Source organism: Pteropus medius, unplaced genomic scaffold (genome assembly GCF_902729225.1).
Source record: "Pteropus medius unplaced genomic scaffold, Ma_sr-lr_union100, whole genome shotgun sequence".
NCBI lineage: Eukaryota > Metazoa > Chordata > Mammalia > Chiroptera > Pteropodidae > Pteropus > Pteropus medius.
In genome coordinates this window covers 18,196,372-18,222,022 of record NW_024349802.1, presented here as the reverse complement: position 1 = coordinate 18,222,022, position 25,651 = coordinate 18,196,372, and the positions used below count along the sequence as shown (strand labels likewise).

General features: G+C 54.2%; 1 protein-coding gene across 5 annotated transcripts in view; it reads right to left on the bottom strand.

Annotated features, from left to right (window-relative positions):
- Positions 1-24,768, bottom strand: part of NDST1 (N-deacetylase and N-sulfotransferase 1) — a 57,354-nt gene extending 32,586 nt beyond the window's left edge. Inside the window, exons 1-2 of one of the 5 annotated variants that reach the window (XM_039836558.1) lie at positions 24,252-24,768; positions 5,613-5,700 (exon numbers count right to left, since the gene is read on the bottom strand). The gene's annotated coding sequence lies outside the window, so the exon portion shown is untranslated. Of the gene's footprint in view, positions 1-5,612; positions 5,701-23,341; positions 23,366-23,822; positions 23,976-24,251 lie in introns of those variants that run through there. The other 4 variants (XM_039836560.1, XM_039836557.1, XM_039836559.1 and 1 more) reach the window with 4 other exon arrangements.
- Between the last annotated feature and the right edge of the window lie 883 nt (positions 24,769-25,651).

Here is a 25,651-nt window from a genome sequence, read left to right as displayed (position 1 = left end):
TTCTAACTTCTCTTTGAAAACATCATGCTCTGGTGACACTGGGCATGCATCTTCCCTGGCCACCATCACTTGAGGCACTTACAACACCTGCCTATGTATTCCACAGCCAAGCTCCTTCTCTCCTTGGCTTCCCACCCAGCCTCTGGGTGCACCTGAGCTTACAGTCCATGCAGAGTAGACTCCGGGCATTTCTACACACGGTTCTGAGGCCTGTTGCCTGCAGAGCCTGGGGTTGGATCAGGATTTACTGACCTCTGCATGGGCAGGCTCTGCCTGGCACCTGGCACACAGTGGTCCTCCCCAAATACCAAAGTCCCCACATGCCTCAGTGCCCTGAAAGGCAGGGACAGGTCTGATTTGTCCTGGAAGCTTTCCCCAGGCATAGGTCCTTTTTTGAGTACTCCAGATATGAGTGAGTGAGCAGCTGTTATTATTCCCAATCTACAGATAAGGAGACTGAGGCTCCAAAGTGAAGTGACTTGCCACAGTCACGCAGGAAACCACTAAATCTTGATCAACAGGTTTCCTTCCTGATTTCAAATTAGGTCTGTCATTCCTCCATGAAACACAGAGGTTTCTACTAAAAGAGGTTTCTACTATATATATATATATATATATATATTTATGTATATTTATGTATATTTATATATAATTATCGTCATCTTTATTTTTATGGCTACCATAGAGCATTTCCATGAGCCTGGCCCTGTGCTAAGCACTTTACATACCTTATCTCATTTAATCTTGACAATGAATACTGTCATTATTCCCACATTTACAATTGAGAAAAATGAGGCTCAGAGAGATTAAATCATTTGCCAAAAATCACACTGCTAGTAGATGGCAGAGATGAAATTTGAACCCTGACTCCATAAGAAAGAGCAGGCTCTGGAGCCTTCAGGGGAACTTTGGTTGGAATGGGAAACAGCATGAGGGGGCCTTAGCCACCAGAGGCCTCTAGCCCTCACCCAGGCTCCCACTGTGCTCTCCCAGCCCTAGGCCTAGCTTTCTCTGCCAAGGTGCCGGGGATAATGAATGAGATGCTCTGGTCGTCATGGAGACACCATGGCAACGCTGCACTTTCGGAAAATACCACGGTAACTGTGGCCACTGCTCTAGAGTTGAAAGTCACTCCCTACCCCACCCCCACTCCAAAATTCTCTGGTTCCCCCATAATCCTCTCTAGGACCCAGAGAGAAAGGAGGCAGAGGTACATGGGCCTTCTCAAAAACCAAGCTATCTAGAGGTCGGGACTGGGGAGGGGGTCCAGCTCTGCCCTGAATGGACAGGCGAGCTCTGGGAGTACAACTAAGCGCTCCCTGAAACTGATCTTCCTGTGCCTTTCTTTCATGGTGAAGCGCATCTAATACGTAACTTGCATGTACTTGATGACGACTATGCGCAGTGGGCCTCCTATTAAAAAGTCTGTATGCCATTTCACCCCAACCATCTGAGAGGCACAGTGCAGTGGCTGCTAGCATGGCAGTTATGGGCTCAGATGGAGCCAGCCCACCTGGGCTTGAATCTGGCCTCTATTATTTAGTAGCCTCGTGACCGTTGAGCAAATCTCTCAACCTTTCTGAGCCTGTTTCCCCAAGTGTAAAATAGGATTTATACTACTTATCTATCTCGAAAGGCTGTTGCCAAGACTAAGAGATGTGTGTAAAACAGCTCAGTGCCTGGTGCATGGTGATATAGGTTAATAAAATAATATATATTTAACAAATTTGGAAACCGAGGCTCAGGAAGGAAGTGGCCCAAGGCTACATATCAAATTAATAGTGGATCCAGAAAAAGAGGAAGGGAGGTCAGGTTCGGGAGCCCACTGGGCATCAGGGACAAGCAGATGACCTCTCGCTGTTCCTTCCTCTGTACTTACGGAGCAACTACTAAGGACAAGCATGGCCCTGGGCATCAAAGATGCAGGCCTCCGCGCTCCGGGGCTTTATTTCTCTGTGATGCTGCCACAGGGTGAACGGAAAAAGATCCTCGCAGCTCTACATGCTCACCCAATCCAGATTTGATTTCCTGCCTGAGTCATTCTTGACAATGTCCCTGACATGTTCACAGGGTGCCATCATAGGCATCTGGGCCACAGGCACAAGTATGGGGTGGAAAGTTGAGAGAAGGTGTAGGAAGAGCCCTACCAGCAGGCTCAAAAGTATATGAATGGGCACTGGGCTTGGGGGAGGAGGGCTGGCTGAAGGCCAAGCCCTGGTAGCCCCACATGCAATCCCAGGGCCACTCCCCACAGCTGAGCCAGCCCTTCCCAGTTTGTCACACCCCCAGCACAGTCACACCACCACCACTAACCAGCCACACCCCACAGCCACCCTGCCCCAGCCTGCCCCACCCACCATATACAGCATAGCCTAGAAAATCCTCCACATTTGCTTCCCAGCTGTGCGGGAGTTTCTCCGGTGCAATTACACCCCTGGGAGGCAGAGACCAGAAGCAAATCTGCTGGAATTTGCTGCAAGCCCCATCCCCCACAGCCCCCGCAGTGCTGCCTGGCCGGGGGCCAAGCTACCGCCTATCAGTCACCCTGGAGTCCAGAGCTGCCCCAAGGGACTGTCAGCAGTCTGACACAGAGTCTCAGGGCCTCAGAGTGTGCGGTCCACCTTGTAGTGAGCACCCGGAGACACTGAGGCCCAGAGAGAGAAAGGGAACCCCTGGGATTGCATGGGCCAGGCCTGCCCCACCCCCACCTACCTCGGCCCATTTTCCTGTCCATGAAGACTCTGCCCATCCCCTTCCAAGGCCAGCCTCAGCCTGGGGAGTTGGACTTCGCCAGCTGTGGATTTCAAAAGTCCTCCCTGAGCTCTCCTGCTCTGCATCTCACCATGCAATGCTGGATTTACGCTGCTAGATGTCAGTGGCTCTCAAAACTAGAACACCGGTCCCCCAACTTCACCGGAAGCTTTCCAAGACAGAAGTGGTCTCCTACCCATGGTAGGTGCCCAAGAGTCATGTGCCCTTACCAATTACCTTCCTCTTTTGAATCTGCTATGAGGCATCTCCAAGCTAAACTGCATTAATATGAACTTCCTTTTATTAAACATGATATGCCTGTACCAAAGCTTCGTGCAGGTGACCAACCCCATGCTATTATTTCATCCTTCTAACAGCACCATGACCTACTTTCCACTCATGTTACACATGAGGAAACTGAGGCCCAGAGGGAGCCCGTGAGTCGCCCCAGTGCACTCAGAGCAAATGAGCAGGTGACAAGGAATCTCAGCAAAGCTTCCAGGCTCAGGAGCCTGGCTTGATCATCCTTCAGTTCTGAAGGTCCTCCGTGTTCACCCAGGACCCGAGAGTGAACGCATATCCCATTCTCTGGTGCCTCTGAGTGGTGCTCTTTCTGCTTTTGTTTTCATTCATTTTGTGTGTGTTTTAACACAAAAGCAGCCTTTAATGATCCTTCTTGGACGCAGACCCACAAATCATCCATCAGTCAGCAAGAGAACAAAGCATAAAGCCCTGGTTTACTCCCAGGTCCTCAGTGGCCTTTGGGTTTGTGGTAGGGGGCCCCAGCAGGGACTGCCCAGCAAGAAACCTCAGGAACTTAGACCCACTTATTGAGAATTCGTCTTTCTTCCAACAGGGCCCGAGCTGAGAGTCTATCTTTGCATCAGCTCTGGAGAAAGGGTTTACCAAGCAAACAAACAAGGCAGCTTAGGGGAGGGGCAGAGTGGGGTACAGGCAGATGAGGACCAGCCACCCTCCAGTTCCAAGGACAGGCTCCCCTCCAGTCCCCCCTGCAGCTCCCAGCACAGACTGAGGTGGGCAGGCCCATCACAGGAAATGCTCCTCATTATCGCATGCAGCTTCCCAGAATAGGGCTTTCTCTGCCCAACCCCCAAATCCATCTAAGACACAGTCAAATCCATCCCTATTTTTCTTTGGCTCAGATTATAGGCACTCGAAAAGGACAGAATGATATTTTCTTGCAAATATAACCTCCCTCCCTGACAGCAGCCAGCAGTGACTGAGCTGGTAACTTGCCAGCCCCATACCTAGGCTGTGCTGAGAGCTTTTCCTGATTTGTCACACCCAATCATCACACCCTAAGAGGTGGTGTCACTGATGTGTGTACTTTACGGATGAGGAAAACTAGCTCAGAGAAGGTAAGCAGCTGACTCAAGGTCACACAGCTGGGCAGAGGTGGAGCTGGGATGGCCCCAAGCCAGCCCACCTTGGATCCCCCACTTAAAACGCCTATACAGTCCTGCCGCCCAACATTTCACACCATTCTCGAGCCAGGCCTGCAGCCCAGAGAGTACCAAAGAGAAGCTTCGTGCAGGTGACCAACCCCAGCTGCTACACGCAGGCTGACCCAGCTTCTCCTGTAACAGGAACACTGCACAAGGAGCACTGCAGGTCCCCAGAGAGGCAGGAAGGACCTCAGCTGGAGGATCCTCACCCTCCCCTGCCCCAGGGCCTCGTCCTCCCAGACAGGCCAGGACCCCCGGGCAGAGGCTTCATGCTAAGGAAGAAGAGAAAGAGAGTCAGGAGTAAGAGTCAGAAGCAGGAGATCTTAGCTAACGGCCAACGAGAAGGACGATGGTGACCAACATGCTGCACAGGTGTGCCGCACGCCAGGTCCTATAGCTAGCACTTCCAGGACCTCATTTATTTGTCATGTATTCCCAACGAAGCAGAAACAAAGAGACCAGGCCCTGAACTTCTCCCTTGTCTGACATCCCTGCAGAGGAGCTGTAAAATGCCGGTGAGGCCCACCCCTCGCCCTCCCACATGCCCACTCCACGTCTCCAGATGACTCCTGAGAGATTCTGAAAAGCAGGTGTACTTGGGGGTCTCCATCTCAAGGACGCAGAAGCTAACATCCACGTAGGCCTGGAGTCCACATCAGCATCCCAGCGCCTGCAACTCCCTCCCTGTGGGCCTCCGTTTCCTCAACTAGACAGTGATGAGTGTGGACTGGACCAGAGTGTGTGACCTCTGGGGTTACAGAACCCTTTGAGAATACAGTGAAGGCTGTTAATAGACTCCCCAGACAAGTGAAAATTCCTTACAAATTCAGGGTAGCTGTGACTAACCCCCAAGTTAAGAACATGGAAACCTTCTAGGGGCCCCTCTGGCTTTGACGAGTTGTGGCTCTCAAGGTCTAGACAGGATGAAAGCCCCGAATGTAACATCTTAGCACCCTGGGACCTCACCATTCCAGCTCTCCCACGGCCCTGCAGTAAATCGTTAACTTTCAGACCTGCTGGCTTTAGGTGGAATTGTGGACTTGTTCAGCTGTCAGGAGAAGCGGCAAGAAAAACTGAGCCCTTCCTTCCTATCCCTCAACTACAGCCTCCTTCTCGTCCATCAGGAATCCGCCATGTCAGCCCTGGGGTGGCCCCAGGGGTTGGGACACTGGAGGAACCTGTCTTTGGTCCTGAAGGCAGACAGGACCCAGAGCCAGGCTCCGGGGCCAGCCTGGCCCAGCCTCTGCCTCCGGCCCCTCCTGCATAAGTATGAACATGCACACTCCGCATGGACACGTACGTCCAGACGGACATGGGAGGACTGAACGGGGGGAGGGCACCAGCGGCCATGGGCAGAGGGCACAGGGTGGCTGGGGAGAGAAGGACAAGACCCACCGGAGCTCCAGGCGGCGGCTGCTCAGCTCCGCTTCCCTCCGCTGCGTCCTCTCAATGGTTCCACACTCCTCACTTAACACGGCCGCACCTAATCCCAGAGCCAGGACAAATGGCATTACTGCTGGCCCAGTCCCCTCCCCGGGAGGGAGGGAGGGGGGTGGCCCTAGGGCACCCTGAGCCACCAACCATGTTCCCGGAAGCCTCCAGCCCTGCACCCCCTCACCAGGTTCCTTGTTAGAGACCACCAGTCCCTACCTCCTGGATATCAGAAAGAGTATGACCTGCCCAGTTGAGCCCCCTGCCCAGGGAGCCCCACGACAGGCAGGGACCGCTGCCTGGAGGTGCCTTCTGCGAAAGAAGAGAAAGCGTGTCCCTGACCCTTATGCTGATGGGTCCTCTGGTCCCTCTCAAGAAAGGTGGCAGCCAGGAGTGGAGGAGCCCTCGCTGGCAGCAAGTGTAACAGAGTTTTGGCTACAGTTCCGCCTGACTTCTTGTGTGATCTTAAGCAAGGCCCTCCCCCGCTCTGGGCCTCAGTTTCCCCACCTATCCTGAGAAGTAAGAAGAAGGACTGATATTCCTTACTGGGGCCAGCTGGTGGTCAAAGTGTCTGTGATGTTGGCTTTTGGCCTCTGCCCCATGCCAGCTCACCCGCGGGGCCCTTCCCAGTGCCCCACCCTCAAAGGAGGAAAGAGGGTGACTGCCAGTGTGGAAGGGGCAGAACTCGTACCAGAGTGTCAGGTGCTAGAGCTGAAAAGGGCCTTATGAAGCCCAGAAAGAAGCAACCTGGCCACGGTCACAAAAGCACCTGGAAAAGGGCCAGGCCGGCCTGGGTTCACCTCTCAGCAGTAAACGTGTAAGGGTGTCCACCTGCAAAGGTGTTTGCCTTTTTGGAGGACACCAAGGAAAGCATAAGGCAACTCGCTAAGGGCAAAATTTCAGGCCCCAAAAGCAGCGAAAGGAAAAAAAAAGATGGCGTGCGGGTATGCATGGGGCCAGGGAATAGAGACAGGGGTGACTGTCCAGCACCCCCTCATGTCACACCATGACAGTGGCCTAGGATGCCATCAGCTCCAGGTAGATCCTAGGAACCCTTGCAGGGATTAGCAGCCTTGGCTACCTCTTAACAAGACACTTGAGGCCCAGCCAGCAGGCCCGATGGTAGTAATGAGAATACTGACCCAGAATGACGCCCTAAGCCCAAGTTGCCCAGAAGACACAAAAGCCTTGGGGAAACTGAAAGGCTCCAGGCCCTGTGGCCAGAGTGGAGGGAAGCCAGGTGCACTGGGGACGATGAAGAAGGAGGGAAAGCTTTGAGGCATTTGGAGCCGCAGAACCCCCCTAATCTCCTGAAGGCCTGGTGGGTGCAACACGGGGGCCTGCTGAGACCCAAGGCCCACATGAAAGTGGTCTCGTCCTTCCAGACTCACTGGGGCTTGTCACCGCAATAGGAGCCTGCCACCGACATGCCTCAGCGGTGAGGGGCTCAACGCGCTTACACAGAGACGCAGGTGGCGGGGAGGGGAGAGGGATGGGGAGCAGTGGGCAGGAGGGCCTCGCTTTCTCTGGGGCACAGACAGCCAGAGAGCGGAGACACAGCACCAGGTGACTTACATACTGCAGGCTCCTTCTAATGGGACCCAGGAGGCCTCGGTGAGACTCTAGAAGGTGTCTTTGCACCCCCATGACTCAGGGAACAGTTCACAGGGTCAGGAGACCAGAGTTCTAGTCCTAGACCGCGCTAGGGTGAGGCAAGCGAGGCAGCAGGCACAGGCGTTAAGGAAGCGCTTCCTCTCAGGCACTTCCTGTTGTTGTGTACCTGCATGACACTGGGAGCGAGTGCCACCTCACAGAGGCACCTGAGAGTGAAAGCTCCTTCACGTTGGCTCCAGGGGCCTCTCTCGCCTCACCCCAGTATCAACCTTGCACTAACCTGCCAGTGACCTCGGGCAAGCCCCTGCTCCTTTCTGGGCCTTGCTTTGCTCACCTGTAAAATGGAATGGTGCCAGGTGGCTCCAAGGGCCCTCCTAACTCTAAGCTGGGCGATTCTGTAGGGAGCATAACTGACCACCACAGATCCTCAGAAATGGGCACATGGGCCCCCCAGTCCCCGCATCCATAAATCCATCAGTCACCACGTTCCAAGCGGAAAACACATTATGCAACCAAGACTGTAAGTGGGTGCTCGGCCCTTTGCTAAATGCTTGGCTCCATTTCAAAAGGGCCTCATCTTACAAATGTGGAAACTGAGGCTCACGGAAGTTTAACAACTTGCTCAAGCTCCCAGTTGGGAAATGCCAAACTGAGATTCACACCAAGGTCTGGCTTTAATCCCTGCATTCCATGGCATCAGCCACAGATCACCCAAAACCCACTAGGGCCTGGAGGATGCCATCAGGTCTTTGCACCTCCCACATCTCTGAGTGTGCAATGCTGAGGCTAATGTGAAAGGCAGGCTGCGAGCAGGCGAGGATGGGAAGAATGCGTGGGCACTGAGCATTTACAGGCTAACCAGACTGCAGGCAAGCCAGTTGTCCACCCCTGTGGCCACGATGTCCTCATCACCATCGGCACACCACAGCCACCACTGTGCCGTTTTTAAATCATTACACCGATGCAAAGCTTTTTCACAGACATTGCTTTGGCATCACATGACAACCTTATAGGAACATAGCAGGGATTTCTCCGCCCTTTCTCAAATGAGGAAAGTGGCGTTCCCAGCAGAGGAGTGATTTCCCCAAAAGCACACAGTGAGGCGGCGTTTGACAGTAAACTTGGAGCCCACTTCTCCTGCTTCCTAGTCCAGGGCTTTGTCTCCCCTCCATGCAACCAGCACTCATGAGCCTTTATAACAGTAATGACCATTGTTGAGAGCTCACTCTGTTCAGGTCTCATACTCAGCACCTCAGATATTACCTCATTTAACCATCGCGCCATCCTCATAAATTAAGCACTGCTACTGTTTTCATTTCACAGATGGAGACACTGGGGCTCAGAAATGTGAAGCATCTTGCCCCAGATCACCAAGCTGGGAAGGGGCGGAGCTGGGATTGGAACCGAGGTCAGTCTGGCTCTGAGGCCTGAGCTAAGAATCTCCGCGCTGCACTGCTGTCTGAGACTAGAGAAGCCAAGAGACCAGAAGCACTTAAATAGCGTGTATTCCTGGCAGGTTATGGCAAGATTATGATAATAGCAGGACAAACAAAGCTCTTGGAGATCCCACAAGACGGAGGTTACTACAAATATCCAGGCAGGAGGCCAGGAGTCTAAGCAAGGGACATGGGAACGGAGGGAGGTGACACAGAGGAGGGAGGCGGCCTTGTGAGACCTTGGTCAAGTGCCTTGCTCTCTCTCTCAATTTACCCAGCTGTTGAGAAAAGTCCCTGGAATATCTCCAGAGGCCCCTCCATCCCTAAAAACCTTGGACCCTGGGAAAATAAGCAATGCTTGGCGACAGCCTGGCTGCGAGCCCTAGGAGACTCTGAAATGTCCTTGGCCATTCTGGCACGGCTCATCTGTTGGGAAACAGGCTTGCAAACGCACAGGGCTCGGCCGGCATGCCTGGGCACCACTGAAGTGTGGGTCCTGAGGGGGCCACATTCCGCTGCTGTCGACCTCTCCACAGCTCCATGGCAGCAAGCAGCGCCCGGCCTGGACCCAGACCAAGAACTGAGGTCACATCCAAGTGCCCCGTGGAATGCCACTCCGGGCCTGCCCTGTTGGCCCTGTCCAGGGCCCTACATCGCAATTCAAGTCCTCTCAACATCGCCCGTCCCTCAATGCCCCTCACTCATAGTCCCTAGGATCAGCCACTGGGACTGTAGGGGACCTTAGGGAAAATGACCACCTCCATCCTGAGGGACCTGTGCAAGGCAGAGGCTGCCCTTGCCATGTCAGCAAAGACCCTCAGATGGGGAAGGGTTGGGGAGTCCATCGGAGCCAGCCCTCAGTTCTCATGCCAGCAGGTAGAGGGGCTCAGGGGCTTGCCAAGAAGACTCAGCTCAAGTCTCCACAGTCACAGCTGTCCCCTCAAAACACAGTGTAACACGATCCTACTTAATAACCCTCCCTGGCTCCCACCACCCACCAGGCAAAGCCTTTAACCTGACTGGCTGTGGGTCACTGTTACCAACAGCCTGTTCACTGGGTGCAGTATGTGCCAGGGCCTCTGCTAAGTGCCTTGTGCACAGTTTCTCACTTAACCCTCACAGTAACCCAGTGATGCAGGGACTATGGTTGGCCCATATTCACAGATGAGAAGATCGAGGATCAGAGAGGTTATGTCACTGGCCCACAGTCTCACAGCCAAGAGATTATGTCACTAGCAGAGAAAGAATTCACACCCACGCCTGAATTCCTAAGTCTGGGTTCTTAACCACTGTGCTATGCGGCCTCCTCAGGACCCGGGCCAGCTCAATGCTTCTAGTACAGGAGGGGAAACCACGGCACAGAGAGAAAGCTCCATCTGTTGGTAGCAAAGCCAGGGCAAGGCCCCCCACCCCTACCCCAGGAGGCACTCCTACCCACGTGGCATGCCAAGCAGAATGGCCCAGACCACCACCACAACAATGAGTCCCCGGAATCTGCCTTTTGCTCTGTCTAGAAGGAAGGGGAAAGCAGGAGTAGGTTTGCAAAGAGGGGAAAGCACAAGAAGCGCCCAGGAAACATTTGTTCTTACAGACTAGATTCTCAGGGCTCAGGAGGGCCCTACAGTGCACCCTCACAGCCCCCGAGGAAAGCACCCTTCAACAACAAGAACGTGCAGGCCCAGGACCACTCTCTACCCATGTGCCCCCACCCCAGTGTAAGCGCCAACCTAACACCTCTGACCTGAAATCTCCATTTCTTCCCCAAACCTGCTAGTCCTTGCAGCCTTCCCTGTCTCAGTGAATCCAACACTGTCCTCAGGCCAGACACCTTGCCATCAACACCCTCTTCCTCTCACACCTCACAGCTAATCCACTGGCTCATCCTGCAATATCCATCTAGATATCGATCCAGAATGTGACCCCCGGCTGCCTCGCTGACCAACCCCACACAGAGGTCCTCCCTCACCCGCGTGACTGCCGCAGCCTGGCTGGAGCCCTGCTTCCACCTCCAGCAGTCTTCCCCACGCGGTAGCCCACACGATCCTTCTCCAGTGTATGTCAAAACAAGTCAGCCCTTGGCTCAGCCCCTCGGCAGCTTCCTCTTTACTCAGACTAAACAGCAAAGTCCAGGATGGCTCTTGTTTTTCCTGCCCCAGCCGTACCAGCCTCCTTGCTGGTCCTCAAGCGCATCCCACATCCTCCTGCCTCAGAGTCTTTGTGATGCCGTTCCCTCTGCCGGGAATGCTCTTCCCCAGACACTTCCTGGCTCCCCTCTCCCTCCTGGAGTCTACTGTCCCCTTACCAGAGACCTTCCATGACCCCTACAACTTGAGCGGAGCCACTCACTCAAGTCACACTTTCTACTTCCAACCCAGCTTTACCTTCCTTACAGGTACTTCTTGCTACCTGACAAACAGCTAGTGCTGAGTTAGTATTTGTTGGTTTGTTGATTTGATCCCACCGTGAGAATGTCAGCCTCATGTCCAAAACAGAGACTTGGTCTGTTTTGTCCATTAGTGCCCAGAACAAAGTAGATGCTTAAAAAGAATTGTTGGATGAGGGACTATTGCCTTCCTTATCTGAATACATCTTCGGTTTCCGCAGCCCCCTAGGATACCAGGGTGACTTGGAGGCTGATAGGATACTCCACTTGTGCCAGCTGAAACCCAGAGGGGTGTCACACAAACCGTGCCTGGCCAAGTCTCCATCCTATCTTAGGACAATTGACTGCTTAGACCAGAACTGGACGATTACATTGGTGTCTGCCCGACGCCTTTGCCCATTCTTTTGGCCTCTGAAGGAGAACTTCTGGGTCTGACAGCTGGGCCCGTGGGGCAGCTCCAGCCACCAGCAAGAACATGGACTGGGCTGTGGCCTGCCCTCCTCCCAGCCCCCTAGAGCCACCAGGTCTGGCCAGGCATCTGACAAAGGCCGCCCCAGCAAGAGAAGGTGGAGGAGGGGGCCAGCGCCACGCCCGCCCTTGGCCTGTGCTGGCAGGAGGACCATCAGAAGAAAGCTTTGTTCTCAGAAGAAAGAGCGTGAAGCCCAGTGCCAGGCGGAAACAGGCACAGGGGCAGCTGGCTCATGGGCAACAGTTTAAAACAAAAAAATGGAATGGAGAATGTTTGAGGGGTAATTTGCACACCCAACTGGTTTCATGCCTCCGGGGCGGCTTCACTTTTCCGGGCCTAGTCTCGAGGTCATCATTGATAATCAGACGATTGTTCCCGCTGAGTGAACAGGCTCTGACCCTACGAGGGAGGTGAGGATGGAGGATTGTGGCTCTGCTGGGAGGCAGAAGACCTGGGGTCCAGGCCCGACTTCTCACGCACTCATATGTGACGTGAGGAGGGGTCCGCCTGCCGTGGACCTCAGTTTACGCGCCTGTAAATGGCTCGTCCAGGCCTGCACTTGAAGCCTCAGCCTACCTGTCATAGGACTGCATAACGGGGGTGTCCCTTAGCCTGTGGCCAGGTTAGTGGGCCACCCAGGCCAGTCTCCCAACCTCCCCGGGCTCAGGCCCTCCCTGTGGGGCCTGATCCCAGGGACACGGCCCCTGCCCCCTCTGACCCGGGCTCCCCGCCTGTCTCCTCCCTTGACGTTAGGGCACTTCTCTCCTGACCTGTTCTCTGAAGACTGTGAAATCCTTCTGGTTCTGGCCAAGGTGGGGCCAGGACTGGGAGTCCTCACCCCACCCAGACTCTGGCACCTGCCCTGATCCCTCCTTTCATGGGTCACGGGAACTTTTAGCCACAACCACTGGGAGGATCCCAGTGTGCGACTGCACAGAGGGTAAAAGAGAAGCCCCGAGAAGGAAAGGGGCATATAGATGTCACACGGCACCACTGTCACTCAGGGCTCTTCCCTACCTGCCCTGGACTCCATGACTTAAGCCAAGGTCCTCAAAGTGTGTCTACGGACCCTCATGTCTGAATCTTCTGGGGCAGGAAAGGCTGTACCCTAGACTGAAGGAATCAAAGATGGGAGACAGAAATCTGCACACATTTTTACAAGCTTCCAGGTTTTTCTTGGAAGCAATTGCAACCTCTCAGCTAAGACCTCTTCCAGGAGGAGACATCTTAGCTGGCCTTGGGGGATGGTTAGGATTTCAATTAAAAGGTGAATTAAACCTCAGATGGACAGATAGCTGGATAAAGGAGCCGATGGATAAAGCACACACTCTGGAAGGAGAATAAAGTGGAGAAAGGCCCGAAGGAGGCGACGCCCAGTCTAGTAAATGCCTGAAACGGTCCCCCCTTCTCCATCACTATCCCCTCAGGACGCAGAGGTCTGGACTTGACGCCCTTTGAAGGATGCTGATCCCAGCCTCCTTTCTGCCCCTAAACTCCTCCAAGCTCCCTGAGAGAGCGAACCCTGGGAACAGTTGCAGGTGAAATGTTCCTGTCCTTGGTTAGACTGTGGCATGGGGACAGTCTCAGTGACTGTTTATCCGCAGCTTAAGAAGCTGTCTGGGTCAGTGGCTAAGCAGCCCCGGCTTATGTAAGAGAAGATTCCAGGGCCACAGGGCAGGTGGATCCAGGGCATCTATTAAGTGGAACCTTCACAGGCTGCGGGGAGCACCACTGCCACACCTTCGTTCATAAAGGAAGTACTTACTATGCTCCTGCCACGTACAAGGCCCTGAGCCTGAGCACAGTACTTTCAGGGACACAGTGATGAGTCAGCCCCAACCCCCCACCACCCTCGAAGAGCCCACAGAGCAGACAGAAGAGGTACCACACTACAGTGCAGGACGGAAAGAAAGCCATCCAGGCCATTAAGATAAGGCTGCAAGCTCAGATGCCTACATGGCTAGAAAGAGCCTATAAGAGTACAAAGTGGCTGGTGGGGCTGGGGCAAAGTAGAGTGTGTGAGCCTCATCTCCAGTAGCGGCCACTGGAGAACGTAGGCTCAAAGTTTTCTGATCTTCCAATTTTTGAAGTAAAGCCAAAAGTTGGGATTTTTATGTAAAATCTCCTCTTGGCAACTAGCTCAATTTTTGGCACGGGCCAAGCAAAATCTGCACATGGGGCGGATGTGGCCTGCTAGTTTGTGGCCTCTGTTTTCTTAAAAAGGACAGAGAACAAGCTGTGGAGATCAGGAGAGGCCGACTTCCCTGCAGCTAAGATACCAGGGAAGGCTTCCTGGGAGAGGAGGCGCTGGCACTGGGCTGCAAGGATGGGGAGGGCACTCCTGGGGAGGGAGTCATGGGGTAGGGTTGGGTGTACCTGCTGAAACCACAGGGTTCACGAGTCAAGGGCCCCCGACCTACAACCTGCCTTTCCCCTGGTAAAGGAGTCCCTGTCTCTGTTCCCAAAGCAGGCAGAAAGGCATCAGCTCTGTCTGTGCCCAGGTGGCAGGAGGAGGGGCTACCTGCTCAGCAAACCTCGGGCTTAAATCAATTGGTAGCAGAATAGCACAGGTTCGATTTCATCCCTGGAGCTTGAAGAACAGGTCAGCTAATGCAACAGCTCCATAGCGGGAAGGGAGAAGAGACAATGGAGACAAAACGAGGTTGAGAACGTGTCCTGCCTGGCCTGCCCAGCTGGTTACATAACCCTGCCTAAGGACAAAGCCATGTTCAAGGCACCAGGAGGGGCCTGGGCTAGGGAGTCCCAGAATGCAGAGAGGTTCCCCCTCCCTCCCTGTCTATCCCACTCTCCAGCCTCACCCTGCAGCTCCTGGAAAGCCCAGCACAGAGTGCAGAGCTGGAGGTGGAGACTAAGACCCAGGGATAAGGCACTCACCAGGGTCACACAGCAGAGAGCTAGAACTAAGTTAGCAGAGAGCTAGAACCAACAATACTTTTACCAAGCAATTACTTTGTACCAGGCACTGGAATAAGTCCTTTACATGCATTATCTTATTTAAAAGTCTATCACACCATGAGATAAGTATTCTTATTATTCCCGTTTTACAGAAAGGGAACTGAAGCACAGACACAGTCACTTACCCAAGGTCACACAGCTCGCAAGTGAAGGTGCTGGCTTAGAACCCAACGGTAGCCTTCGAGACCACACCATGAACCATGATGCTACGCTGCCACCAGGCTCCTTTCTACTAGAAGCACAATGCCTCTTCACCGACCTTCTTTCTTTACCAACTTTCTCTCAAGACTGCGGTGCATACATGCGGCCCCCTGCTTTCCTGTCAGTACTTCAGGGGGGATGCTGAGTCCTCTGACAACCTGATGAAACCTAGACGCTCTCTGCAGAAAAAGAATGCACAGAAATGCCTCCCAAATGTTGCACGTGATTTCAGGGCTCACAGATCCCTGCACTGGTGAGAATGGATGGGTCGAGATCATAGGGAACATAAGATCAAGAGATAGGAGGTGGCAGAGAGAAAGGATTCCCCCAAGCCCTCTGGACTCCCTCATATCTGTAAACTTGGAGCCAAACTCATGCCGCTTAAGTCCACAGGCGTGGGCACGAATCAGGGCTCAGGGCCTAGTCATTTCTTCAGGGCTGGGAGAACAGAATGAATCACGACACACAATAACCCTCGCCTCGGCACCCACTGGGTGTGACTCACAGCTCCCAGCTGCTGGGCAGACGGCACACAGCTGGGCTTCAGCATCTGGATGGGTGGGGGCGTGGCATCACCAAGCAAACCATCCCAGCCTCCTGATGCAAGTCACCCAAGTGGGTCGGTCCACTTTGCTGCAGACCAGACCTGGCCTTGCCCTGAACCCAGCAGCTCTGAGTGTTTCCAGCGGGGACCCCTCCACAGCCTCCATGCCAGCTGGGGCCCTGAGAGTGGTAAGTCGAGATGACAGCCCCCTCGCAAGGCACTGGAAGACCCAGGCTTTAGTCCCAAGTCTTCTGCGGCCTCATTGTGCAACCTCAAATTGCAACCTCACTGGCCCCTCCCTCGTCCAAGAGCCTCAGTTCCATCAACTGTAAAATGGGGAGACTACCCTACCAAGTCTTTCCCAGCCCCAAAGCCCTGAGTCTAGAAACAACAGCATCTGGCAAACTTTACGGGGCCCTGGGATCCTGCTTTAGGAAGTTACATAAACATCCTTCAGAAAAACAAAAGTTAAACCTAAAGACTCGATTTTTTTGTTTAAAGAATATTAAGAAGCCCTTTTTATAGTTTAACTTCCCCCATCCTCCTTCCATTGTTCCAAATATCCTCTCAGGACCTAGAAAATACATTTGGTTTCCGTCTGGGGTTTGGGCTTCTTGGCGCTCTTCCTCTTGGAAGCTGCCCCACCCCTCCTTGGCAGCTTTCTCCCCAGCACACGCCCATCTCTGCCCCCCAGCTTGCTCTGGGCCACCCTAAGGGCTCCAGCTACACAGCCTGCCAAAGACGAGGGGGTGGGAGAAGGACAGTTTGTGGGAAAGAAAATCTTGCCCTTCCCTTGGTCAGAACAGAGATAGCTCCAGGTTCTGGTCCCAGCCGTGACACCGTGTGTGGGCCTGTGTGAGTGAGTCCCTTCTCCTCCCTGGGCCTTGGTTTCCCACCGAGAAATGGCGGGGAACACTGCATCAGGAAAGCCCTTGGGCTCCTGGGGGACACTGAGGCTGCAAAGAACAGCAGTGTAGACAGTGGGCTCTGATCTTGACCCCTCTTAACCCCGCCTGTTAGAACCAGAGAAGACCCACTTTTCTCTCTCCGATTTTATCTCTTGCCCTCGCTGTGAGACCTGGAACTCAGCATTGAGTCTCTCTGTGCCTCAAACGGCCCATCCATAAGATGGGAGGGCAACAGTGTCTGCATGGAGGCCCCAACCTGGAGCCTTGAGCCCTAACCACCCCAACACAGTCACATCACCGCCTCCCCTCTCCAAAGCCTGATTCACTCATTTGGGAGAATGTATATGTTAGCATTTCTAGAAAACCAATCCAAGTTGTGTCTGCTATACAAATATTCCAGGACAATCCTCCACTTCCCTTTTCCCAATGAGATCATGCTTCTAAGCACCCCTATAGAATGATACAGAATTCCTAGATCTACCACCTTATTATAGCTGTATGGCCTCAGTATTTTCATCTGTAAATGGGACAATAATAGTGCCTACTTTATCGGATTATTCTGGGGATTACTCCCGACGCGATTATATGGAAGTGCCTAACAAGCATCAATAAGCTCCCAGGAAATGTGAGTGGCAATTATATGATCATCATCATTAAAATTATTGAGATGCTTAAAACCACTGGACTGGTGACAGCTAAGGTCTTTTAACTCTTTCATACCACATCTGGCCACTGTAATCACACATGCATGCATGAAGCAGCCTTGGTCCCAGCCCCAGAACACAGCCAGCTTATTCCTGGCACCCAACCTTGCCACCTACGAAGCCTCCCAGCACCTTCAAGTCCCCAATCCTGCCTTCCTCAAGTGGCCCCAGCACTGTCTCCTGTAATCCTGTTGGAGTTCTGTTGAACCTCATCACTGCATCACGAGATTGTTCCCTGGGGTTACAAAGCTATTAAAGATGGTGGCTCCTTGAAGACAGGGTCAAGAGAAACTAGGCTTTCCTCTGGGTTCCCCACATTTGCTAGGTATCTGAATATGCTGACAACCCAAGGAGAGAAGCATCTTTTTTTTTTTTTTTAATCTAACCAAGTGTTTTCTCGAACTTCAGCATGCATCAGAATTACCTGGAAGGCTTCTTAAAATAGACTGCTGGTCCCTGTCCCCCCAAACTGAGCCCCTACCCCCCATTTCTGATTCAGCAGATCCCCGGTGGGACTGTTTAACTTACAGGTGAATCAGGGAAAGCTTCCGTGAATAGGTGATGCTGACATTTCTGTAAAAGCCGGAGCTTCCCGGATATGAGGAGGAAGGGAATCCAGGCAGAGGGTGCGGCATCAGTGAAGGCCCTGTGATGGCGACATTCATTCCCCTGCACCTGGCCTCTGCCTGGGCAGGTAGCGTAAACCAGAGGTGGCTGCCGCTGTGAAATGACTACAACAAACCTCCACCGGCCGCCACCCTGGACCTGCCCGGACAGGCTGATCCTCGGCCAGCCTGGATGTGACAAGAATCCACGCCCTGCCTCACAGAGCCAGACCTCAGGTCTCAAGGAGGCCAGAGTCCCCACCGCATCTCGACCAAATGAGCACCACGATTCTGCTCCACACCTCCAGACACAGCCCCTCCATCTTGGCTAGCTCTGATTGTTTAAGTTTCTTCATTTCCGGTGCTTCGTCTGGCCAGAGCAGCCCCTCAGAAATCAGTAGGCCCTGACAGGAGTCTGAACCTCTCCAGGCTGAGCTGTGCACCTCGCCAAGCCTTACCACATGCGCTAAAAGAAGTGCCCATCTCCTACTGCTGCTGGGAGGGTGAAATGAGCTCCTTAGTCAATAACAACATCATCAACTATAACAATCGCCATAACTAACATAGACTGAGCTTATTGTTAAGCATCTTCCCTGCATTATCTTTCTAAATGCTGTGAGATGAGGACAGTTACGATCCACTTTGTACAGATGAAGAAACTAAACAGCTTGCTGAAGGTCCCCCAAGCAGGAAGTGGCCCTGCAGGGGTTTGAACCCAGACTGTCTGGCTCCAGAGCCTGGCTCCCAGCCTCTGCTCCATTCATGTCCTAGCCACCTGCCTCAAGACCTGGCCCAGGTTCCCTCTCCCTGCCGTCATCCTCCTTCCCTTCCCAGGGCACAGGGAGGCAGGGTAGGAGGCCCACAGTGCACACAGTCTGGGCCTTGGGTCCCGTCTTGAAGGGGCAGCCACAGGGCCTGCCAGACAGGGCATTTTATCTGGTACATGTTTTAGATACTGCTCAACACCACTGCCAGGCTGGACCTACAGAACTTGAGCACCTTAACCTTGATGAAAGGAGAGACGAGGAAAAACAGGTGTAACAGAGAGAGGAAATGCTGCCAGATTTCCTGGATGAGACCGGCAGCCCCCGCACCCCGGGCGAATGGCCCTATCTCTCCGGGCCTCAGTTTCATCACCGGAACAAGCCTTCTCAGGACATTAGACAGAAACTTTAGGAACTCAAACTCCCCAGAGTCTTCCCTCCATCTCTGAAAGGACAGATCACCTCCTAGGTATAAACAATAACACCCATCGTTATCTTCGAAGAGTTCCTACTTACTGGGCCCTTACTATGATCTGCTCCACCTCCCTAGCAAAATAGGATTCTCACTCTCCTTCTGCAGGTAAGGAAACTGATGCCCAGAGAGATTTAGGTAACTTGTTCTAGATCCCACAGCCAATGGTGGCAGAGCTGGGATTTGAACCCAGGACTTTCGACTCTGCCCTGCAATGCTGCCCACCTCCTCTGGTACAGAAACGGGCCACATGCAGCCTCTGCTTCTGGAGCATGGAGTCTAGGGGTAATGAGATGTATACCTAAGGAACCCAAATTCAAAGCCAGGTGTGTGAAGGGCCCATGAGAGGGCCAGATAACAAGCTCTGCACACATAAAGCAGGGAGCAGGTAATACCAGCTCTGTGAAATTAGGAATGACACTGGAGCTGGGCACTGGAGGGGGAGGATGTTGGGGTGGGTAAGGGGAAGTAACTGGAGTGCAGCATGTGCAGGCAGGAAGGGATAGGGCGTACACAGGGAGGGAAAAGAGACAGGCTCTGTTTGAAGGCTGAGGGCAAATGGAAGATGGGGCACTGTGGTTACATAGCCGGCCACCTCCTATACCTTGCCCTCTGATAAATAAATGTTCATTCATGATGCACATTTTTAAAATTAGATTGCTCCAATCTGTATCAAGGAATTAAAACAAGTAGAAATAAAAAGGGTCGGGAGTCAACTTAATATGAACTCTCCTCCTCTTCATCTAGATAAGAGCTTCGTTCCCTCTGTGACTCCTTTGGTGACATACTGGCTCTAGCCCTGAGGCCACAGGGTGCAAGACATCCCTGTCCACTCCTTACCCCAAGCTCTAAGCCTCCAAGGTGAAACTGATAGGCAGAGCTTTGAACCAGCCCCCCAGGCAGGACAAAGCACCTTTGCTGGGAGACCCCAAGACCAGAAGGCCCTGCTTTAACCCCTACTGTGGGGAAGGAGGGGGATAACCCTCACCCCACCCCTCCCACTCCTCACTCTCAAACCCTCCAGCCCTTTCCTCCAACCCCTGCTGATTCAGCCTGATTCATGATTCGAACTTATTTCCTCATACCTGAGGAAAGGCAGACTGAACCCATTTCACAGACTGGGAAATAAAAGGAGAAAGTTCCAGTCCTCTGTAAAACCGAGCCCCCAGCAGCCCAGGCTCTGGTGGCTGATCCAGACATCCCAAGGGGCCCCTCGAAGGCCAGCTGGGCTGAGTGCATTCCATGGGTCAGGGGTTCTCCCAGGTGGAGGGCTGCAAGCCCGCCATGTACGGAGAACTTCTCCAGATGTACCAGAAGAGGCAGATCCGAAAAGCTATGAGAAAACGGGGAGTGGAAGTGGGCCAAGCACCACCTCCCAATGCTGAGGGTAAAATGGTAACTGAAAGAGGTCACCCAGGCCTGACCCTCCTGGTACACACCCTCTGCACCCTTTCCAACTCTCCAGCCTCTTTGCATACCGTCAGCGATGGGGCCTTGCCTCCCGGCCAAGCAGCTTACTCCCCTGTTAGCTTCCCTGTCACCCTTGGTGCTATCTCTGCCCCTAGGAGCTACACAGAAGAAGACTGTGCCCTCTGACTGCAGAGAGCCCTGCAGGGACCTCGATGTAGTGACATTGCCACTTTGGGGGTCCCTCCCCAAACCTTAGACCCCTTGTGATGACGCCGATCCCCAAGGCAGTTACAAAGTCCTGCAGCCCCTCCCTTCTTCCCTCTCAGTCCCATGGCCTGAGTCAGACTTCGGTCAGCTCTGCTGGACCACGGTTACCACCATCTCTGAGCTGGTTTCAACCCGTCCAGCCCTGCCACCATCTTTGGCCACATGACCTGCGAGGAGCAACACGACAGGGCAGAAACAGTTCAAACCTGCGTTCAAATGCAGCTCTGTAAGTGACGCCATCCCTCTGAGCCTCCATTTCCCCATCTGAAAATGGGCTGAGGGTGGGCGTTACCAGCAGCAGCAGCAGCTACTTTGCAGGGGTATTATGAGATGTCAATGGAGCGTCTGTAAGAAGCCAGGCACAAGCCACAGTAACAGACATCAACTCAACGAGCTGCTTACAACCCTCTGTCCTCTCCACTGACTACAGGATAAAATCTAAGGTCCTGAGCAGATAACAGCAAGCTCCCCACAACCGATCTTGCCTCCCACTGCCCGCTTTACCACAGCCTGCAGCCTCACCAATGCTTCCTCCCCCCAGGAAGCCCTGACGGACGACATTAACAACTGAGTAGCTCTCCCCTTCATCGACCTTCCAAAGCCCATCTATCACTGGTCACATCCTTCCTCTTCGCCATCACTTGATCCTCGTCTTCTCTCCCCCATCAAATCAGCAGCCTCCCTTGTCGGAAACCAGCAGCTTCTTTAGCTCATTTTGTGTCCCCATTGCCCCTGTTTACATTTTCCATACATATTTAACAAATTACCCTAAGGTTCCATTTCAAGTAAAACATGTCCAAGTCCTCCAACATCACTCCAGCTATATCCGAAAGCAAATTCCAAGCCAGCAGTAGTCTGCTTAATCTCTAGGGAATTTCAGGCCTGGCTTTGGTCCCAAAGTATGGAAGATGGGTCAAGCAGGTCCACAGCCCAGGGCAGAGAGAGACCAGAGTCCATTTTTAAGTTTCTCAGATATACAGTTTCTTAGATGGCCCCTAGGCCAACCTCTAGTCTATGATATCATATCCTTGACCACATCTTCAACTCGTGATTGTAAAACTCTTCCTCGCATACCCCTTAGTGACAGGAGACTCACTCTCCATCTTTTCTTGCTTGCTGGCTCCCTCCCTTCACCTGTTGATTCTCTCAGAGGCCTCCCTCCTGCTCTGATCCCAATGATAAGGAGAATCTGACCACGTGCCAAGGGTCATCACCATCCCACAAGGCTTCCTGCAGCCTTCCGGTTCATTATCCCACATTTCTGAGACCCCTCAAAGTCTGGCTAGTAGTGGAATTTCCACTTGTATTCCTACAGGCTAAAAATAAACTGTCAGCCTAGGAGGGTCCCTATTTCCAGGGCCCAGGAAAAGCCTACAGACCCTGCAAATGCCAGATGCAGTGCTGGAAAAGCCCTCGGAGCAGTTAGAACTTTAGATGATATAGATGATGTTTGTAGATGATGTACAAACTTTCATTACCCAAGAACTTCTCTCATTATATACCCTGCTCCATTGTTTTCAGACATGATTTACAATTTGCTCTCCATTTTTAAAGAAATTACTCAAAGCCCCCAGTGAAAGCCCGGTCAGCAGCCATGAGATGGTACCCCTGCCAAAAGGCTGGGCCATCACAGGGCACTAAAGCCAGTGCAAGTCTGGGCCACTCCAGACATGCACTCACAGGGTATTTACTGAGGGCCCACAGTGTGTCCTGGTCTCAGAAACCCATATACACATGAATTTTCCATTAGGACTCTGCAGTTCTGACGCTGGCTGAATTACTGTCCTCAAGGACCTTTGGGGTTGGGGCATCTAGATCAGCCCATAAGTGGACCCCGCTGATGAGTCACACAAGAGGACACCTAAAATATCAATTCCGCAGCCTTAGACCTCTCATTGCCCCAAGGGCTCTGCTTCTGGGCCCTACCTCTGCCCCCTGCTGATCTGAAAGTGACCTGGTCTAATGGAGATGAAAGGCACTGCCCTCCCCTGGGTGCTGGGGAGAGGTCTATTGACAAAGCCACCAGCTGTCCCCAGCTGAAGCCAGGGAGACGGGCTCCTCCCTGCACCACCCGCACTGGCAGAGCATTCTTGCCACAGACCTATCCAGCGACAGAAACTGGACCATCACGGAGCTCCAGCCCCAGGCTCCAACTGACTTCCCCTCCTGCTCCAGCTGCCCATAACAACAAGAGCCAGGGCACAAGGCCTCACTGGCAGCAGAACCAGGCAGGAGGAGCATCACTTGGAGGGAAGGGTAGTGGGGAGAGGGGCCAGGTGTCCTCATAATTTCAACTGAAAATAAAACTGTGAGCTCAGCCACAGTAGATCCCTAGAGAGCCCTGTTGACTCAGGCTGGGGAAGGGGAGTCAAATCCAAGCTCCAGCACTTCCCACCTGTGTGACCTTTGTTATTCTGTGCCTCAGTTTCCTCTTCTGTAAAATATGGTTAATAGTAACATCAAAGAATTACATGAAATCATGTATATAAAGCAATTAGCCCAATGCCTGACCCATAGTAAACGTGCAACAAATACTTGTTGAACATAAACATGCCACCGTTTACTGGGTCCCACAGATGTTCATTTCATCCTTATTCCAGCAGATACTGTATTTCGCCCATTTCACAGGTGAGGAAACTGAGTCTAGAAATTAAGGAACCTGCCCAAGGTCACACTACTGGAAAGTGACAGACACCCGAGTCAGTCTGAACCTCAGACCAAGGGCCGATACTGCCCCAGGCTATTCTGAATGCTTTTGGGGGGGGGGCGGGCGGAGGAGTATAGTACTGGGGCATCACAAGGGTGGGGTTCTCTATCTCCTGGCCCTGGCACAGTTCCTGGCTGACCCCGGTGCTCATATCTGGCAAAGAGCCCGGAGGCCGGTCCCTGGATTCCAGTCCTGTCCCAGAGCCCACGCGTCCGTAGACACCCTCTCCTCACCCCGTCGCACGGCTTTAAAGGACAGCGTTCACAGGCTCCTTGCTTCTGAGAACCTGAGGGTGGAGGGAAGCTAAAGACCAGGCCGCTCACAGCCCGGAGAAAACCGGTCCGGCTGCCTTACCCTTCCCGAAGCGGGGACCCGGCCTCTAACCCCCTCCCTCGCCAGACAAAAGTTTCCCCTGTTCGCGAGCAGGGGAGGGGGAGGGGGCATTCCTCGTGAGTGACATTATCCGTGACCTACAGCTGCCGCGCTGCCCTCGCCTGCACCCCGGCCTGCCCCCGGCCCCCGCACGGCCCCCCACCCCTTTGTCCTCCCGCCCCGAGCGCGGGGCCCTGCAGACTGTAGCCGCCCGCCCGGCGCCCGCCCGCACCAAACTTGCGCCGGCGGCCGCTTGGGCCCAGCGCGGCCTGCACGCTGGGCTCGGGCTCCGTAGGCTCGGCGACAGGGAACTCGCCGGCCCCGGCCCTCCCGGCCTCTTACCTGCCACGGCTAGGGCGCTGCCGGGGGACTGGGCGCTTCAGAAGAGCCACCGGACGCCTGGGTCCCCGGCCTGCATGCGCCTCCAGGCTCTGGCCCCGGTCGGGGTTAACCCCTTGGCGACCGCCTCCCGCCTCTCCCACCCCCGCTGCGCGCCACCGCCACCGCCACCGCCACCGCCTCCGCCTCCGCTGCCGCCCGCTCAGCCTCTGGCTCTCCCCCCCCCACCCCACCCCGGTGCCCAGCCCCCAGTCCCGGCGCCCGGGCAGCCTCCTCTCCTCCCGCGGCGGAGAGCTGGGGGTCTCACTGAGGACTGCAAGTTGGTGCGCGCTGCCTCGCCCCTCGCGGGCCCGCGGAGCACAGAGGGGCGATCCCGCGCACCGAGGGGCCCCCGACCAGTCTCCCCTTCTCCCCTCCGTCGCCGGCGCCTACCTCCCCGAATCGCGGCCGTGGGAGCGGGGCTCGATCTCGTGATGGATCGTGGGTGCCGGCGGGGATCGGCTCCGGTAGGCCGGGGCTGCCGACAGGCGTGCCGGCGAGCGCCCCGGGGCGGGGGCCGGGGCGGGACCCCGCGCTGCTCTCGGGGCTGGATTTCTCGGCTTCCACCCCGATTCTCCCTCGGCTCTCCCGGCCGATTCGGTGCTGCTCGGCGACCACGTGACGCGGGCTGCCTTTGACCCCTGTCTCGGAGCGGGTAGGGGGCGGGGGCCAGAGGGGGTGTCAGCTGCGGGACCCACGAGGTCTGAGGCGGCTGCCGGGCGTACCGGAGGCTATGACCCAGGGGAAACAAAGCCCGAGGAAAACCAAGATATTCGAGGTCAAAGAGGGAACCGCGCTGGGGGTCGGAGAGAACCAGGGAGACAAAGACCCGTGCCCACCGCGCCTCCAAGTGCCCTGGGAGTGCCCTGGCCAGGCCAAGGGAGACTCCCGGCTCCGCCGCCACTGGGCTTATAACAACCTTCCAGGGCCGTGTCAGCCGGCCCTCTGACGTCCAGATCTCTGCAGGAATGACCTCTCCCGGGCAGGCCTTGGGGGTGGGAGCGGGGAGGGGGTTCCTCCCCACCTTTGCCCTAACTCTGGAAAGTCCCTTTTTTCCTTTATCGTGATTATCTGGTTCATTTACTGGTTTCATCGTTTACTAGAATGTCATCCCCCCCAACAAGCTGTTCCCAGCTGAATTCCCCAGAGTCTGGCATATAACAGGCAGATGAAGAGGTGGATGACCTTGTGCAAATCAATCTCTTCTCCCACTGAGCCTCAGTTTCCCACCCCCAGTGTTATTTCAACCGTCTCAAGGACCCTGCAAGTTAGGCAAGGTTACAGTGCCCTTCCTCATCAGACAGATGGAGACGACAAGGCCCAGAGAGAGGAGATGATTTCTGGGAGTGTCATACATAGCCGGGAGCCCCAGCCTGCACCCAGATCTGACTGCTTCGACAGGGGCTTTTGCCATCATCCATGAGCCAGACTGTAAATGGGTGTGGGGTGTGTGGATTTGACTACTGAGCCTTAAGGAGCTTGCTCATATGCAGATCATCAGGCCCCTCTCCTGGAGATCCTGATTCCCTGGGCTTGGGGTGAGGCTGGGGCAAATTTGGAAAACAGTGCATTTCCTAAGGACCTTCAGAGGCTTCAGATTATCTTTCAGCAAAGCTCAAAAACATATGAGCAACCAGAGCAGAGCAAAGGGAGGTAGCGAAGCCAAGCTTGACCGCGAGAGTAGAATAGACTCATCCTGGTTCCCCCAAAGAGTTATCTCCTTGTGCTGGGGAAGAATGGTGTTCAGCCAGGCCCCTCACTGAGAGCTGAGATGCTGGGGGATGCAACCAGGC